This window comes from Echinops telfairi, unplaced genomic scaffold (genome assembly GCF_000313985.2).
Source record: "Echinops telfairi isolate 266 unplaced genomic scaffold, ASM31398v2 ScPeMD7_7456;HRSCAF=8494, whole genome shotgun sequence".
Lineage (NCBI taxonomy): Eukaryota > Metazoa > Chordata > Mammalia > Afrosoricida > Tenrecidae > Echinops > Echinops telfairi.
The window spans coordinates 50464-65498 of record NW_022111356.1 but is presented as its reverse complement, the minus strand read 5'-3'; the positions used below and the strand labels follow the sequence as shown (position 1 = coordinate 65498).

Sequence of the window (15035 nt, the reverse complement as noted above, 5' to 3'; positions counted from 1 at the left end):
CCTTGATGGAGGTCACCAAACTGAAGACAGTACAGGGGGTCTCCTAGCCATCCCCTATCAGTCTTGCCCTGACTGCAGGGTCAGAAGGCCCTGGACCAATCGGAAGTGTCCACATTGTGATGTATTGATTGGCCACCAATCATTCTTTTGTGAGTTTCTTTTGCCCTGCCTCTCCCCCACACCCTCTATCTCACATCCCAATTGTGAACCAGGGAAGCCATTTCAACCTCCTGTTGGTGGCTTCATGCATCCAGATGATGTGCTTGTGTCTTTGTGCTGTCTTTGTCACTTAAGATTTAACAAATGTTCACTTTAAACTATATGTAAAGTGGGGTCTCCTTTTTACTCTAAAGCAGGTCATTCCTGTATGTGCCTCCTCAGTCATTTCTGCCCATCATAAACTAGCTTGTGCTGTTTTTGACTGCAAAAGGGAATCCAATCTCAAATATAATTTAAGGAGAACATTTATTAAGTCTTAATAGCGAAAAAGAGAATACAAAGACGCAAACATAAGTCACCTGGATGAAGGAGATCATGAGTGTAGGTCCAGGAAACATTCAATTCGGGAAGCTAATTAAATAATATTGGAACAAAGGAAACTGTCACAAGTTCATGATTGGTGGATGAAAAATACATCATTGTTATAAGTGGGACTACAGAAGCAGGGACAGGACCATAATTGGGGCATCTATATTATCAGATAGAACATTTTACAAGACTAGTCCAGGGCCATGTGATGTAAGCAGTCAGGGCTAAACTTAAGGTATATAGGATACACTGGACTGGCTGGAGAATGTTGGAAGTTGTCCACTTTCCAACTTCCTCTGTGAAGGAGAACGGAGGAAGACGGACATAACTGACAGGACAAGGGAGAGCAGAAACAGAAAGACGGACATAACTGACAGGACAAGGGAGAGCAGAAACAGAAATAGCTTTAATAGGGGATGGGGAGCTCTAGGACTAGTTTCTGTGACCTAGGCCAACAGGTCCGGGAAGTTGTGCTCAGCAGCTGGGGCGAGGGTTTTTAAAAGGTGGTGCGGAATGTATGGCAACTATGGCAATCAGCATATGGGGTCTGGAAACTGAGAATTGCTTGTCCACAAGAGATTGATCCTATTATTGGCTCAATTTTCTTTAACACTGTACTCTTCAATCAACTGCTACCACCCCTGTACCATCCCTCTTGGCTCTTAGAGCATTGCTGGCCCAGATTTAAAATCCACTCCATTTTTTATAGGGAATTTTAATTTCCTTTTATATTCTCTTGATTTTCAGAATCAGCAATTATTTACTGATGTTTCAGGTCCTTTTATGTATTAATCTGGAGAAAGAATAGGTTTTCTTCACCTATAAAGAGTTTCAGTTTTGAAAATCCACAGGGTAGTTCTCCTCCTATAGGGTCACTGTGAGTCAGAATTGACTCGATGGCAGTGAGTTTGGGTTTTGTGCATTCATATATTTTAGTGACACATGTCCTCAAGTTCAGCCCTTTTTTTTTGTTTTATTTTATTTTCACAGTGACATTGAATTTAAATTGGTCATTTATCAGTTATCCTAGTACAGCCGTTCTCAACCTGTGGGTCTCGAACCCTTTGGGGTTTGAATGACCCTTTCACAGGGGTCACCTGAAACCATGGGAAAACATATTTCCTATGGTCTTAGGAACCATGACACTGCTTCTCTATCTGTCTCCAGGCAAGTCCACCTACATGCAGATATGCCCACATACGAGTACCCAGAGGTGAGGACTTACCCATGCTACACCATGATTCAAGACAAAATTTCATTTATTTGTAATTAGAAATAAATATTTCACAATATGCAATTACATATTGTTTTATGATTAATCACTATGCTTTAATTATGGTCAATTTTTAGCAAGGAAAATACATACTGCCTATCAGATAATTACATTATGATTTGTAACAGAATCAAAATTACAATTATGAAGTAGCAATGGAAATAATTTTATGGTTGGGGGTCACCACAACATAAACTGTATTAAAGGGTTGTGGCATTAGGAATGTTAAAAACCACTGTCCTAGTGGATACAGAAAATGTTTCTTGCAACCAAATTCTAAGTATGTAAATTCTTTTTATCCTTTTGATTTATTTCCTTTATTAACTGTTTCTTTTCCAATTTGTTTGATTTTACTGTGGGTCCTAATTTTTAAAAATTGTGTTATAATTGTCCCTACTACAAGACAACATCCAGATATATAATTCTTATATATAGTAAGATACCATCTTATTTAAAAGAGGAGACCATTTTCTCTGCCCCACTGCATGGTAGAACTTAAATTTTCTAACCTTTTATCCAAGTGTTCTTGATTGTTTTATTTGCTGGTTTATTGTTCTCAGGTGCACTCCAGTGCATTCTGTTAGTGACGCCGTGGGTCCTTAAACTTTTCCTTTAGACTATAATCTATATGTGAACAGATTTCCTCGTGGGAGTCAACTGCTTTCATTTCCTAGAGCTGCTGATCATTTAACCACCACAGCAGTAGGTCTTCTTCACTAACTAATTTAAATTTTCCAAGCTGACATGTTTTGCATTATAGACATGGTGATTCTTTTTTTTCTCCTTCAATTAATTAATTAATTAATTTTTAAATTATTATTTAAATCATATTATTGGGGGCTCACCCAACTCTCATTGTAATCCACATATACATCCATTGCGTCGAGCACATTTTGTGCATTTGTTGCCCCCATCATTCTGACATGGTGATTCTTAATGAGAATTATTTTTGTGTTTCTGTGCACAGAAATTTCTTGTTTTAGTTCATTCATTCATCTGTATATGAGCAGCTTCAGTGCTATAGAAAACTACAGGACTCTAAATCCATGACTTTCCTCACAAAATGGGTGGAAACAAATTCCACATTTCAGGGTACTAATCTGAATAATTTTGTACTTTTCATCATGCTGTGTTTTCTTTAATCATGTTTAAAAGACTTGTTTTTTATCGTTTTATTAGGGGCTCATAGATTCTTATCAAAGTCCATACATACATCAATTGTGTAAAGCACATTTGTACATTCATTGCCCTCATCATTCTCAAAACATTTGCTCTCCACTTAAGCCCCCGGCATCAGGTCCTCATTTTTTCCACTCCCTCCCTGCTCCCCCCTCCCTCATGAGCCCTTGATAATTTATAAATTATTATTTTGCCATATCTTGCCCTGTCTGATGTCTCCCTCCACCCTCTTTTCTGTTGTCTGTCCCCCAGGGAGGGGGTCACATGTAGATCCTTGTAATCGGTTCCCCCTTTCCAACCCACCCTCCCGCTACACTCCCAGTATCGCCACTCACACCACTGATCCTGAAGGGATCATCAGCCCTGGATTCCCTGTGTTTCCAGTTCCTATCTGTACCAGTGTACATCCTCTGGTCTAGCCAGACTTGCAAGGTAGAACTGGGATCATTATAGTGGGGGAAGCATTTAGGAACTAGAGGAAAGTTGTATTTCTCATCGTTGCTACGTCGCACCCTGTCTGGCTCTAAAAGACTTGTTTTATTCAGAAAGGCAACTCTGTTGCCATTGTGTGCCCCTCTCTTCAGTATGAGTTTAGAGTGTGGCTGGATTAATAGACGTTCATTGTCTTCCAGTCAGTACACACACATCTTCACTGTTTGAAAGGTGTTCACAGCTGTTAAGGAACCTTCATAAAGCTGAAGATTATGTCTTGTGACATTGCTGTAGGACAGTAACATTTCCCCTATTACAAATGTTATATTCACAGCTATGAGAGATAGGAACAGAATTACAAGACAAGTTCAGCCCTTCTCTAAGGCAGCTGCTTTTTAGGTTTTGTTTACAACCTAAGTGAGATCACTCCCTTCAGACCTGCAGTTAACACCTTCTTTTCAGGTCATCGATTTCTACACTTTCTCTTAAATGAAAACTGGTTCTGACCAAAGTGAACATGTCTGAAGGCAAATAATTCACACACAGATTATTTTAACTTCTAAGGAGGCCCAATACTTGAATTCATAGATCTCAGGCTTGGGAACATAAGAATACAAATAGAGATGTTTTCTTGGGGGAAACTATGAAACTGAGAATTCTGAGACTACAGCAGGAAACCCACCCTGACAACACATCTCTACCTGTCTCAGAGCCTGGTTCTTGTGCTCACTTGGTCATAAGCACCCCCTGTAGCCCATTCCTGAAGGTGAGGTTTGTTCCTGGGTTCACACTGACTTCCTTCACTGTGCCTCACACAGGAATAGCTGGCCATGTCCCACATGCCAGCTATGGATTTACAGTTATAGCTCATCCTTGGCACCTTCTCTGTAGATGAATAATCAGTTCTTCATGATGTCCGCATATTCTCAGCACAGCATCAGGTTATATTGGGCATTCCACTGCAAGCCCCAGGTTGGCTGTTCCAATAAGCAAAGCACCTGGAGGATAAATTATATTGATTTATTGATCATGCTGAAGTAATTCTGGGTGATTACCATTTAATCTGTCTCTAGCCTCCCCTTTATTTCCCTGTGTGAGCTCAGACCAAGGTGATCCTGCAGACAGATTATTTGAGGTGCTGAAATTGGGGCAGATGTGGATCTCAGATCAGTCTATGCTGTGTGGAAAGATAGTGGATCATTCTTGGTTGGATGTTTTGTGCTTCCTGGAAGGTAAGAGACCCTGGAACCTGGGCAGGGGGGCATATCCTAGGCTAGGTACCCTCATCCAGTAGGTATGTATGACAGGTTCAGGGAGGAGCACTGCATTTTGCCTCTGGAAGCCTCTGAGGTTGTGCTCAAAGGTATTCAGTCCTGTGCCATCTTCCTGACGATGAAGTGTCCACTAATGACTTCTGCTAATGTGTCCACACCAAGGCCTCACTTTCATTCCAGAGTTCATTGAGATATCCATGTGCCCAGGGTGCCTGGTCAGCATTTTACAGGTTAGGTCAGGGAGGGGTTGACCCGCTGTTGTTATCATGACTAACTTTGAGGACTTACTTCGTCATGAGTGGAGAGCCCCAGTGTGCTCTGACAGGGAGTTCCTGGCACTGGACACACAGGGTGTCCATAGGATTGACAGCGTTTCCAGTTCGGGGTGAAGATACAGCCCCACTTGAAGTATGTCTTGTGAAGTTAATTTGTTGGCTCACAGCAATCTAAAGGACACGCAGAGCCAAATAGTTTAGGGTTATCAGCTCACACTGCTAGAGGGGTATACAAAATCATTCTCTGAGCCCTTAGGTTTGAGTAAAAGGCCAATGTTAGGTTTGAAAAATAGATACAATGGTTCCAATGTATGTACCTTTAATTTTCTGCCTCCTGTGTCTCTTGTGACCTGAGTGTCCCCTGAAAATGAGGGGAGGGAAAGGGTCTTTGACAGAATAACCAGTAATTAGTATGACTTATTTAACATGGGTTTCACTACAACTTTGAGGAAGAAGCTAGATGACATTGTATGGGGAACAGAAGGATTTCTCTCAAGCTGTCTCCCCCAAAAATATGTACCAGACTTAGCTGCTTGAGAATGACTGTACACTAGGCGGTCAGCGAAAGTAGGTCAGAGGTTATTCTCCTTAACATCAGCCATCTAGAGCAACCAGACTGTATAGTCTGACTCATCCTAAGTAGGGCCCAGTCCCTTCAAGCAGTGCCCAAAGGCAAGCCCGGAACCACTCTAGGATGACTAAGCTTATTGAGTCCAGGGTCCACCCATCTTGCCACACATGCCCCCCTATTCCCTCCCTTTACTATTCACCCCTAGGTCATCCCCCTCCTATTGCTTGTAGTGCCTATGTTGCAACCCCTCCCTGGGACGTAGGTTGTTATTTGCTATCAGGGGGCTTGCATACCTCCCAGGATAGTAATTGTCTGTTTTATTGTATGAGACACCAGGGTGATCAAACCTGCCCAAGGATAAATTGTACTGCCCCTTTCTGTGATGTATGATTCTGTAATCAAATCCCCCTACAGTGATATGATGTGTGGTTAGCAATAAATAAGGAGGCTCCTTGGTTCTGGGGAGGCAGCTGCTTCTGCTCTGGCAGCTGGGTTCCCTCCATCAAGTGGGACTGAGGTGAGCAATGCAACCATGAATTGTGTCTTGACTCCATTCATTCCAACCTTTCCTCTAACTTTCATGCTCTCTATGACTTTACTATAATTTCTACTTATTATCGCTGAACAATTGTGCCTACTGGACCTGTGATGTTTTGTGGGGTCCCCTCTCCCTTTTAACCCCACAAAATTGGGATTTACAAATTAGTAAATCTGTACAATTTAACCCTCAAGCACCTTGCTTATTGGGTAACACATCCCTGCACATGTCTGATAGCAGAAAAAACTTGAAACCAGGACACAGTAGAAGTGAGGTCCATAACACACCTATGATATGGACATGCTGTTGTGTTTCATATGTAAACATTTATAAACCACTTTATTTTGCCAACTACCATGAGTCAGATGCAAATGATTTAATAGTTTACTGAAAATGTGCCTGTAATTCCTGGTTTTGCCCGTCTACCTACCTTAGTTCCTTACATTTAGGTAAAGTCTGAGAGAAAAGACAGCGCCACATACGTAATTAGCAATGTGAGTTTCTTGATGGGTTAGATTTACGTTCAGTTTAAGTTTTGTAGAGTGCTAGAGTCAGAGTCTGTGCGTAAGATTGGAATCTAGGTCCTAGGATTAATATTCCTTGTTGTAAAACAAGAGTCAATGGGTAGAAATCGAACATACGTGTCAGAAGTTAGAAATCAGATGTTAGTGGACAGATTAAAGGGCTTTATGTTCAGAATGTGTCCTGCCTAACAGCTTATGTTTGGAGTTGCTTAGGGCTTATGTATTATGGTATAAAAATGTAGAGTCATGGTTTAAACAGTACAGTTTTAGAATTTGTTTTTTCAATTTGAGACATTAGGTCATAAAGTTAGGATTAAGGTTATAGAATATATTCCAAGTTGTGTTTCTGATTTTAAAAATTGGAATAAATAAATTAAGCTAATTTATTTTTAATTGGTTGTTGGTATCAGGGAATGCTCACGATGTTAATAGACATCCTGGGTGGTGAGGGGCTTTTCAGGTAGTTAGGGTTTCAGTGTTTGAGGAAATTATCAGTGTGTTGTAAGGATGCTCAGGAAGTTAAGATGTAAGGGTCAATAGTTTGGTAGCTGTTGAGCAATTAATGGTTTGTGAATTAAGTACCAAAAGATATTTTTGCGTGTTGAAATGTAGCCTACAACATTTTCATATTTATTACCTATTTATGGCATTTCTTGAATCTTTCATGGATATGATCATTAATTTATGATTAGAGGAATTTTTATTTATGGCAGCCTTGCCCTTAAAAAATCTTATTCTGGTTTCTGTAGTTTTAATATACAGTCAATTTTTAATATCAGTGGTGAAAGTGGATATTTTTGTAATATTTCAGAGGTGGGGTGATGTTTTTTCTCTTCCTCTAAGTCTGACATTTTGACCTTTTTTTTTAAAAGGAATGTTTATTGGCATGTTAACATGGAAATATACCTATTTTGTGTTAGATATGTGGAGGGCTTTTTTCCTTAGCATTAAAGAACTTTGACTTTGTTTAGTATGTTCTATGTGTCTAATTAGATTATCAATTCTTTTGTAATGTAAAAAGATATTTTTTTTACATTAATTGCTATATTTCAGTGCTTATTTTATGTTAACTCAACTCTAGGACAGATTTCAATTAATCATGGTATATAATTATTTTAATGTGTTGTCTGACTCAGTTCCCAATATTTTTAACAACTTTTTCATGTAGATCCATTTTCAATCGTGGTCTACAGTTTTCTTGTTATCATCTGACCTTGGTATCAAGTTATTACTGGTCTCATAGAAAATGTTAGTAATGTACTCTCGCAACCATTGTTCTGTCTGTACCCAATAACTTGAACTTAAACAACAAAACATAAAGTGTCTATTCATTCATGCTGTGTGAATACTCTGGTCTCTAGCTACCAGAATCTTCAGCGTTAATCTATCTTACAATTAGCCTTGAAGTTTCTCATGGAATTTAATTTTGATTCAGTGATTATAGACCTTCTGAGTATGCTGAATCCCACTCAGCTCTCATAGATCACTTGCTCTGGCTGGATCTTCTGGACTTGTAGCTGACCCCTCAGTGTAGAGGGATAAATGCTTTACACTACTCTTGACAGACAAATAGTCACTCACACTTGAGCCCAAGTTTGGGAAATACTCTGTCGTAAGACATGCTTGGTGGATCTTAGGAATTTCCTTCAGCTCACCTCCAGGAGAATGGTGTAAATCAATAAGGGGCAGGAATTCCTCAGTGGTTTTGTCATTGCTTTGTTACACACCCACAGAGGAAGCCTATTCTTCTTTTCAATAATAGAGCTTATGTTCCAGCAAATGTTATATGAAAGGTTTGGCATCCATGACTATGAAAATAACTTTTGTAAACATAACTGACACACTGGTATCTTCTGCATGTCTTGGGTACTGATTAGTGGTTTCTGAGGTGGTTGTTGTTGTTAGATGTCATTGAGTTGATTCCACATCGTAGGGACCCAGTACACAACAGAAGGAAACACTGCCTTCTCCTCTGCCAGACTCACAATTTAGGATAAACCCATTGTTGCCATCACTGTGTCAATCCTTTTAGTAGGGGATTCTTATTTTTCCCTACCCTTCTACTTTCCCACATACACTATCCTCCAGGGACTGCTCCCTTCTGACAACATTGCCAAAAGTATGTAATATGAACTCTCACTATCTTCACCTCTAACTAGCACTCTGAGCTTACTTCTTCGAAGACAGACTTGTTTGTGCTTTTGGAGATGAATGTTATTTCAGTATTCTTCGCCTGCATTAAATTTCAAACAAATTGATTCTTCTTCAGTCTTCCTTATGCTGTGTTCAACTTCCAATACATATGAGACAACTGACAATACCATGATTTGGGTGAGGTGAACCTAGTCCTCAGAGTAAGATTCCTGCTCTTGAATACTCTAAATAAGTCTAATAAGGCATCTATACAATGTATCTATTGATCTCTTGACGGTTACTATCACCATTCTGTTTTTTGGGTATTTTTTGCATAAGCTATCAGTATTTCTGGAAGGAATTCAAACTTAGATTAAGAATGTTGCTCAAGGAGGGGCCTGTAAGCCAACCTTACTCTGCAACTAACCAATGTAAGAGCTCTGAGTTGAAGCCTGTCCTTAAGACCCGGTGGAATGGTGAGCCTTATATTCAAGGTATGCTTGGTGATTGGACATGAGATAGTCTAAAACAAATTGTGCTTTTCTCTAGTAGCCTGACTTGCTGATTAGTTTTAGAGGAGCACTATTCTGCACCCTTTATCCTATATCTGCAACTTCACACATCCCTGCCTTCAGAAAAACGCTGGGGGTTGCAAAAGGTCAGTGTCAATGATAGCCAACTAGTCACTCAGCTAATGCCTGCCTATTTTATCACAGCCTCTTCCCAGCACATTAATTTTGTTTTCCTGCCAAACTAGGTCCTGGTGGAGCATGTTTCACAAGCTCAAGTCTAGGCACTAGCTTTTCCCCTTCTCCCTGGAAGACAAAGACTATGGATGGGACAACCTAGGACCCAAGCCAATAAGCCCTCTCCTCCACTTTGTGTTTTTTGCTATCTGTCAGCATTACCTAGAGCTTGGAATCCAGAATCTAGGCCAAGATGACACAATGGTTGATCAGTCATCTCTTTCCTAGATCCATCTTGTTCTTTTAAGCTTCTGCCTTTACCTTGGTTCTTGGCATCACCCATCTACCTACCTCTTCCCATTCCTTGACTATAGGCAGCAGTTTTTCCCAAAGGCTTTAAAATTGGACATCCATAAACACAAGAGCTTAAAAGAATAGCAGATAAGGATACCCCTGGCTTATTTTCTTGTATAGGATAGCCCTGTCTTGGGCAATGTTCCTCTATCTATTGGTTCCAATGTCCTGTTTGTTGGGGTCCCTCTGTCTCTTGTTGTCCAGCTGTACAATTTTCTCTAGTTACCACACTATTGTGCATAAATGCGCTACCCAACCACAGGCATTTCTTCACACACAATAGAGATTGTAAATACACAGGATGAAAGGGGATTGGGGCAGGTTAAACTTGATGAAAAGCTCAGCCTGGGTTGGAGTGGCATATATGAGCATGACTCAGCTTGATCACTTTCACCAGATATGTCAAGGGTTGTGGTCTGAGGTGCAGTACAGGTTAGTAAAGAATATTCTTCATAAAATATTCCTTCGTTAGATTGCTGGTGAAAAGTAGATATTTACCTTCAATGGAGCTTGAGAATTTTGAGGCCTTAAATACTTCCATTTTATTCTGAAAATAAATTATTGTATATATAGGATGTGGATCCATACTTGAAAGTGATATTTGAGAAATTAGTAAAATAGCTCTGTAAAGATAGAGTGCGTTCTGTGGTTAATGCAAACACCCTCAGATGGGAGCATGGTTTTGATCCCAGGGGTTGGGGGTGGTCACTATTTAGCGCAAGAAGTACAGGCTAAGAACCTGACATGCCTTTCTCAACATTAGCTCCTCTTCTGTTTCAGATCAAAGATTTGCCACAGAGAAATAGGATCCAGAATAGGGGGCTAGAAATCTGTTACTACTGTCTTGCACATTGAAGTATCACAAGGAAGGATTTCAACTTCTGACTGGTTTGTGAACCAAATCCATTCACCTCACTCCAAACACGGTGAAAAACCCTGGTGTTCCTGAGGGCAGTGCTGGACTTAGGAGATTGAGGGGAAGCAGGAGGGATCCGTATTTGCTGGAGTTTGACCCCAGGAGAGCACCAGTGTACCAGGGCCCAGGCTGTCCTGATGGTCAGTTGAAGGTCTTTGCTCATCTCCCTGAATGATAGAATTCACTGGGTAAGTAACTGTTTATAATTGTATTAGAACTTAAGTTCTGAGCACTCCAACTTAACAAAAGGCTGGTGTCATAGTGGTTCCAGTTTGGACTGCTAACTGCAAGGTCAGCAGTTCAAAATTCCAAGTCACATCTGGAGTGATAGACTGGGTTTCTACTTTTGTAGAGAGTTAGTCTTGGAAACCCACAAACAGCAGTTCATTTTCTCCTAAAGGGTTGCTATAATCGGAATCCATTCGATGGCAAGGAGTTGGGTTTTAGGTTTGGGTTGCTGATGACAGTGACAACTCAGTGTCTATTTGCTGTGTCCCTACTTTGATTAAGCCACCATTAAATTCTCTCTGAACATTAACCAAGCAGGTAGATCATCTTCCTCCGGGGGAGAATGCCCCCAAAGTAGATTGCCTGTCCTCCTTTCCAGCCAGCCCCTCTCCACTTGCCTGCCCTAAGTGTTTCCTTGATGGAGGTCAACTTCCTGAGGACAGAACAGGGGCCATTGCCACAGGTCTTGCCTTGACTGGCTTTGTGTAAAGGCCCTGGACCTATCATGTAAGTGCCTCTATCTAATAATGTGTATGTCCTAATCATGGTTCCGTTCCTGCTGCTGCAGTCCCATCTGTACCTGTGATATATTAATCTGCCACCAGTTGTGATCTGTGACATGCCTTTTGTTTTATGCCTTGTTTATCCAGGGTCCCGAATGAATCTTCAGTTGTTATTTTGACTTCTTGCAACTGGCGTCCTTTAAATATATGGTGTGTGTGTGTGTGTGTGTGTGTGTCTTTTGTAATCTATTAAGTTTATTAGATGTTCTCCTTAAATTATATTTGACACAGGGTTCACTTTTCTACCCTAACACACAATTTAGGATCATAGATGACTCAAGGTATAGTTCTTCTTTCAGACAGTACCTTGACAGACATACCTGCAGGTAAGGTCAAGCCCTGCAGCCTCCTGGTCTCTGTCCTGAATGGGCAAATGTTACAAAAGTTTTTAGCTCTGTGGATAAATGCTCTCTCTGCCCCTTAGCCTCAGACCACATAAACTCAGCTCTTTGTGGGTTGGAAAATCTAGTTCCCCAGGTAAGTACTCAGATGTTCACCACTTCACCTACTAACCTCCTGCCCAAAGGCCCTGAGCTCTCTTGTTCTGTGGCCTCTAATCCCACTGCTCTCTCTCAGTCTCTTGTTTTTTCTGCCACCATGTCTCTGTTGCTGATCCTCCCCATCACTTTCTCTCATGTGTCACAGCTGTCTGTCATTTGGATTAAAGCGTTTCAATGCAAGAATCTAGGATGTGCCCACACCACCACCCACAACCCGCCATGTTTTCAGACCAGGTCTTGCTTAGTCTTCCCCCATAAGGAAATGCCTGGGAGCTCCAGGAAATGCAGATGAACCTAGGCTGACAAAGGGGTAAATCAGAGTACCTCTGCATAGGGTGGGAAGGCCATGGCGTCCAGTGGTGACTGGCTGTCCGCGTGAATGTTGTGCTGGTGATGGCCTATGGGAGCCTGGTGTTTGTACTGCTATTTATTTTTGTGAAGAGGCAAATCATGCACTTTTCAGTGAAATCTCGGAGGGGCCCTCACATCCCTGTGGGACGCAATGCTCCCAAGGATCTGAAAGAAGAGACTGATATTCACCTATCCAGAGCTCAGGATAGCAAGTAGGAACCCCAGGTCCTTGTAGATGATGATGCCAGACTGCCACAGCTGGAAACCCAGGGAAATCAAAATTGCTACAACTGTCTGTACAAGATGAAAGCTCTGGGTGCCATTCATGCCTCTGAGATCCCATTTCACACTGAAGGTCTGCATCCCTGTTCCGTAATGGGCGAAATTTCCATTCCTACCTGCTCGATGTTTGGAACGCTACTACTCCTTTCAAGAATGTGCGCAAGACCCTCATTGATACCCTGCTGCATGGCTATGAGGCAGCCCGCTGTGGGACAGGGGTCTTTGGCCAGAGTGAGTACCTGTGCTCTCAGGAGGCCCTGACTGAGCTGGCCACTGAGGTCAAAGCATGAAGTGGGAGCTCTCAGCGGCACCACCAGTCAGGAACCAAAGACCTTACCCAATCTCCTGGAGTCTCCCCAACTACCTTCCAGGTGACATACCTCCCCTCCAGTCAGAAGAGTAAATGTGCCAAGCACTTCCTTGAATTGAAGCGCTTTAAGAACAACTATAATGCCCTGGAGAGTACTCTGTGATGGAACTGACAGACTCTCACTGGAGATGGAGCCAGGGTTAGAGTCTGCTTTCCAGGCAATCCTCAGGTTAGCTGGCTGGTGGGCCTGCACTCGGTTGCCCGATGCTTCTGATGTGTGCAAGATCATGCCTGGAAGCCCTTGGGGGATATTTCTGAAAAGTTAAAACTATTTTCCCAAAAAGCACAAAAAAAAAAAAACCCAAGAAAGAAAGAAGATCTAGGATCTTGGTTCTTTTTTTTTTTTATGACAGTGAAATCCCAATTTCTGTTTCTGAAATGCCTCAATTAAGCCTAACATGATGTCCAGTGTGACTAATTCCCATATTAGGTTTTCAGACACCTTATTTGCATAGCCACAACTGTACCAATCTATTGTTGGGCAAGCTGCCCAGTCCTCTTTAAACAACTAAACCAAACTCAATGCTATCAAGTTAACACGGACTCATAGAGAGCTTATATGACAGGGTAGAACTGCCCCGTGGGTTTCAAAGACTGGATCTCTTTAGCTGAGTAGAGAGCCGAGTCACTTTTGGAAGAAGAAAGTGCCATCGTTCTTTTGAGGAGAAATGTGTGGTTTCCAACTGCTGACCTTGGGGTTAGCAGCCCAACAGTAACCACTATGCCACCAGGGCTCCTTTGCCTTATTCACACTGGCCAGCGACAGACCCACGTAAATATTTGGAAGGAGTTAAGGGGCCATCGCTAGAAAGTCTGTATACTTGTATAGGCCAACTATCGAACTGCATTAGGTACTACAAATGCTACCTTAAAAACATTGTTTATCTTGGGATTCAAAAGTGCGTTCACTGTGGATGTATGTGAGTGTGTGTGTGTGCACATGCGCGCGCGCAAGCGCAAGCACATACACTTATTTTGGAGCCCTGATTTACCTCACGGTCAGAGATACAAAACCATTAGCTACCTGTCATGGCTTTAGCGTCTCGGAAACTGCAGCAGTTTTTTTGAGTCCTATCGGGTGCTTGTACTTTTAACTCTACATGATGGTGAGTTTTAACGTATTTCTAAAGTGATTGTACAATTTATAGTTCCTCTAGAAATTCATTTTCAGTTTATAATAGCTCTTTATATAGCCCATTTAAAATGTTCTCGGATGCTTTAATTAACATACTCGTCCTCAAGTTCATTGATTTTTCATTCTCCTTGAGAGTCACACAGCAAGTAATTGATAGTTCTGTATGCTGTGAGGTAGGGATCCAGTTTTTTTGTTTCTTCCTTTTGGCATGTATATTTGATTGTCCAATCTCTATTATAAAGTCATCTTTTACTCACATGTCTGAAAATTAAGAGTTTTAGATTTATTGGTCATGGTATAAGCCTGTTTTCCATCACTCAATAAAGGCACCGTTAACAGTATTGGGGGCTTTGTGTGAGGAGGGACAGAACAGTGACAGCATCTGGACCTACAGTTTCTGTGTTACTCACATTGTATTCTCTCATCAGCCTGCAAATTGTGCGTCAACAGCAGCGCAGAAGAAAGGAAGAAGTGGCTGGTTTGGGTATTATTATTTCTGGGAAATCCTCACGAGAGATTGAAATTTGTGAACATCATTAGAGCTGATCCAGATAAGACAAACACAGCATCCCAGTTGCCGGCAGTGTCCTAAGGACCAAAGAAAATGACCAAGGCTCAGGTGATTTGATGTGTTTTATCTTTTTCTATATTTCCTAATGGAATTGTAGAAGCCTGTATAATACTGATTCAGTTCATTGGAGAAGTAGAAATTTGAAATCGTAGAAGTTATAGATAAACTCTGATTCTGACTTCAACATTGTGCAGGAGATGAGGAAATATGTATATTGATCATATACATATTGACCACGTATTGACATTGAACTAAAGTATTGACATTGAACATAATCACTGAGGATCTTTGGATGACATTATCTTTCAACTCATTATTCTATGGCCAACCCATGAGAATCATTCAAATGATA

The 15035-nt window shown here is 41.3% G+C and overlaps 1 pseudogene; it reads left to right on the top strand.

The window, feature by feature from the left end:
* The first annotated feature begins 12320 nt into the window (after nt 1-12320).
* LOC101650836 lies at nt 12321-12950 on the top strand (annotated as a pseudogene).
* The last annotated feature ends 2085 nt before the right edge of the window (nt 12951-15035 follow it).